This window comes from Anopheles stephensi, chromosome 3 (assembly GCF_013141755.1).
Source record: "Anopheles stephensi strain Indian chromosome 3, UCI_ANSTEP_V1.0, whole genome shotgun sequence".
Classification (NCBI taxonomy): Eukaryota; Metazoa; Arthropoda; class Insecta; order Diptera; family Culicidae; genus Anopheles; species Anopheles stephensi.
This window is the reverse complement of record NC_050203.1, coordinates 69,341,090-69,345,466: the sequence shown is the minus strand read 5'-3', so window position 1 is coordinate 69,345,466 and position 4,377 is coordinate 69,341,090. Positions and strand designations below refer to the sequence as shown.

Below are 4,377 nucleotides of genomic sequence, written 5' to 3'. Positions count from 1 at the left end.
TACTGTATGTGGTGAGTTTTACTCTGAAAGAAATTTTAAATTTACTGACATTTATTAAATTTTCTAAATTTCATAACCTCTAGAGCACTTGCCATTACGCGTCAAGGAAGCGGAATTGCCTTCTCTTAAACCTACCGTTACTGCCTTCTATTTGAGACTATGTGACTCTGTTATTGAATCTATGAGAACAATTTACTATAAATCATAGAGATGATCTGTATTTCACTGTTATACAGCTTCTTAGACTCGCCAGGCTCCGGTGAACTGGGAAGGATCTTTTAGGCCATCCACCTTCTAGTAAAATATAATAATTGTATTGATCCGTCCAAGAAAACATAGCTCGAACAGCTGTTAAAAGGACTTCAACGGTTATAGAATCGAACACGTAAGTAACATAGTAATTTTACCATCTAATTAATATGATTTCAGTTATCCGCTTATTTTACTAATTAGAAATTAAAAAAATATATAAATCAGTTTTGAACACAATTATCATAATATAACAGTACGTCAAGATGAATTCTTGGATTTATCCTGATGGAGGCGCCTGGTGTTGAAACGTATTAGCACACGTGGTGCTTTTGAAGCTTTCAACCTAAAGCTTTGAAAAAGCTTCAACAAAACGCTAAAGCCATGCTTGGGAGATAAACGAAACCCAAGTAACTGTTTAATTGATTTACTTTTTAGCTGTTTTAACGTTATCGTAAAACAATTAATTGTGTTATTTTTTTCTTAACTATTCCACGGATTCTATTCCAGAAAAATCCACAATTATTTGCTATTTTAAATTTGATTTTTTTTATCTTGCAGATGAATTCGTTTCAAAACTATTATAGATATAACAATTACTCATTATCAGATAAAATTGTGACATATTTTAGACTTTTCCATAAAATATTAAAAATTCCAGTTGCACATTTTTGCCACCACTCTATATGCTGTCGCACCCACTGTGGCAATGGTAAACAAACGGATCGATAAACTGCGCGTTCGTGCCATGCTGTCGCTCGGGCCGCCATACGATACGAAGTGGGAAGCGCGCGTGTGTTCGCATGCTCCACGCACCGAGCGCAGCAGTGGGTACGGCCAGTGTGCATCCACCACGAGCGCACAAGTTTGTGTCGAACTGTGGTCGTGTATGGATCGTCGCGCTGCCGCGGATCGGATCACAACGCAGGCGGGTGGATATACAGAGCATTCGAAGCCGTAACGCGCTGGTTTCATGCTGGTTTGCAGGAACGGAACGGAGTGCATCGGGAAGAAGGTAGCAGAAATTACAACGTGAGTGCTTGAGTGTGTGTTTTTGTGTGGAAGGAAGAAATTATGATGCCAAAATTGACACAGCGCCGGTGTGTAATGCTGGCTGTTGTCGTCCCCTAGGCACCGGTTTTAGCGGCATCCCCCCCACCGTACTGTAATGTAATTTATTGTGCTGTTGTGCGATCGTTGCGTTGTTGTGCAAACTAAAAATCCTTTTAGTGAAGAGCGTGTTGGTTCGTGTGTGAATGTGTTAAGATAAATTAAGCATGTTTGAGATATTAATGTGGAAAATGTTTTGTGTATAATGATATTTTATATTTTTAATAAGTTCTGAAAGACTATTAATGATAAAAAGAAATCGTTTAGAGGAACAGCGAGCTTTGAAAGGAATTTTGAGAAATAGCGTTCAAAATGTTTACCTCACCAAACCCTCGTTGATGTCTATTCGAAAAAGTTTCCAGTGATTAAAATAACGTTTCCATCCCGTGAATTGATGACGGGTCAATGAGCTACACAGTCGGGCGAAAAAATAGAACGAAGGTCAGCAAAAAGCTCGCTTTATCAGCTGCAGCGTAATCATGTCGCGAAAGTTTGACAGCTGATTCGGGTGCTGACTAACGATGGCAGCAAGGTTAAGGATTAGGTCGTTGTTTTTTGCGGGGTGGGCTCTATTTTGGTACGTTTCGATCGCGTGAGTGAATCATCGGCAAAAACCGTCACAAGGACACCGAAATGGAATCGATCCGTCCGTCCAAGCGCCCTCCGTGCCCAACCGTCGACAAAGTGTTTCGTCCGTTCAGTGACCTAAAATCCGTTCCTTAGCCCGGGTTATCTGTGGTGTGGTGCCTGCAAAAACAACACGCAGCCTTTGCTCTCGAACCGGAATCTCGGTGCAACGGTGGTTCAGTGTAAACAGTATGAAAATCCCTACCAGCATCAACTGCTGCTGCTGCTGCTGCGGCTACAGGTGCAATTGTCGTTAGTGGTGCATCTCGGCAGAATGCAAATAAAATAAAATACCTAAAACCCCATCCCGTGGGCTTGGTTGGTTCACGTCGCTTATCACGCCGTCGCCGAACGGGGCCGGAAGTAGTCGGTGGTGCCCCGGGTTTAGTTCGCCCAGCCGGCGACTGGAACGGATAATAAGCAGCTGCAATAATTCTCAGCCTCAGCCGGTTTGTTTGCACCGGTTCGCTCTCGGTGCGCCTGGGATAGTGTGGTGCGAGCTCTCCGATACGCTCGGGGCGACTGCTATTTTATGCCATTTCTTCCACCGAGAGGAGCCGGCCAAGGCGCAAGGTAAGATTTGCATACGTTTATCTGGTTGGTTTGAAGAAGAAATCTACCGTTTCGAAATGTGTTTGCCGGTGCTGGTTATACAGTGACCTCCATAGCTTTAAGAGAAAAAAAATGATGGTGATGCTGATGATGATGATGAAAGTTTCCACCCCAGAGCAAGTGCAGTCAAGTGATTAATAAAAACTGATCAATAAGAGGACAGCGTGCAGTCTACGGGCTGCGCGCGGGTTTTATGACCCGAGGCTATGACCTGTCCGAGTGCAAGTAAGGTCTATTGATTGGTGCTGGTCAATTTGTGGGGAGCGAATGCGAGCAATTGATTTATGAAGGTTGTCAGTGGATCATCAAATAGGTCAGATCGGTCACAAATGTGGGATAGATAGCGTGGCTAAATGGTTTCGATATTAAAGCCGATTTTCCGTTGAGGTCATGCACTCCGGGAGTTTATTAAAGAAATAGGATAAAGAAATAATAGGAGCGTACTCGTAGGAATATCTGGAACATTGATTTGATCGTTTCAGGAGGAACACGGCAGGCCCGGAGGAATTCAAATCCCATCTGGGCCGTTCCCCCGTAGTGAGGAATGACTCTCCAACTATGCGGTATCAATAAGTCTTACTTACTTACTTACTTCCTTATCCGGCGCTACAACCGCTTTGCGGTCATGGCCTGCTGCAACAATCCTCGATACCGCTCGCGGTTCAGCGCCGTCGTCTTAAGTCTCAATAAGTCTAGTAAGCCAGAAATGACAAGCATGACCCTAAGAGGTCTTTAGGTCGTTTTAATGAGTGACAACCGGAACCAGATCGAGCCCAAAAATAGCTCCGAAATTGTAGATAAAAGATGGCACAACATGGCTCAAAACCTTAAACCCTCTTTATGGAAATCGCTCCAATTACGGAGCGGTGATAGATAACCAGGCAATTATTTTATTTCATACTTCTTCTTTCAACTTGAATTGAAAAATTAATAAAAACGCACCGTAAGAAAAAAAATCCCTCAACCCATTAACTTCACCGGGCAGGGTTGATTTATATTTCCGCAGCATTATTGCCATGAACTCTCCACCACGGCATCTGGTGTCTCGCTACTGCGTCTAATAAATTAAACATCAGCCTTTAACTATAGCCTTCTTCTTCTTCTTCTCCTTCTGTCATCCGGAAAACAAAGCACAAACCATAAATTCGCACCACTGCGCATAAAACGATGAGCAATATTCTACAATGTTGGAGAGGGTTTTGTTTTGGACAAAAATGAAGGAGCAGCTACTACTACTCTCCTTGTTGTTTGGAGTTCTATAGAAAAAAAACAACCCCAACAGCGCACGACATCCCCAGAAGTCTCGAACCACACGCAAAGCCTAGCCTTAATTTCCGGCATTTACAAAACGCGCCAATAGTCACCGGGGAATCATGAGCGAGATGTTTTACGCGTTCGTTTTCGGTTTGTTATTGTTGATCAGCTCTTGGTGGTTTCGTTCAGGAAATCACCTTTGCAGCTGCGTATTTCTTGGGGTGGGTTTTTGAGCGACCCGAAGTGTGAACGCTTCAGGTCGCACAAGGTCGTGAAGATTAAAGCTTAGGCTGTCAAAAGCTCGTTCCGACCGAGTGCTCCGATTTCTACCACCGAAGCGAACGGGCCAGTAACATATTCGCCGATAAGTAACCGCACGCGGCCCGTGCATGGTGGTGGGGCCGATCCATCGTGCCGGCCAGCGCTGTGTCGAGTTCACTGAACACCAAGTGGCGGTTGGACGTGACGTATCAAAACCGATCGCGCGACTCTCGAAGCGTTAATGACCACCATCACCAATGTGTG

At 44.0% G+C, this 4,377-nt stretch overlaps 1 protein-coding gene across 3 annotated transcripts in view; it reads left to right on the top strand.

Moving 5' to 3' along the window:
- Positions 1–1,089: 1,089 nt before the first annotated feature.
- Positions 1,090–4,377, top strand: part of LOC118512501 (ubiquitin-conjugating enzyme E2Q-like protein CG4502) — a 32,732-nt gene continuing 29,444 nt past the window's right edge. Inside the window, exon 1 of one of the 3 annotated variants that reach the window (XM_036057011.1) lies at positions 1,090–1,264. The gene's annotated coding sequence lies outside the window, so the exon portion shown is untranslated. Of the gene's footprint in view, positions 1,282–1,588; positions 2,560–4,377 lie in introns of those variants that run through there. The other 2 variants (XM_036057010.1, XM_036057012.1) reach the window with 2 other exon arrangements.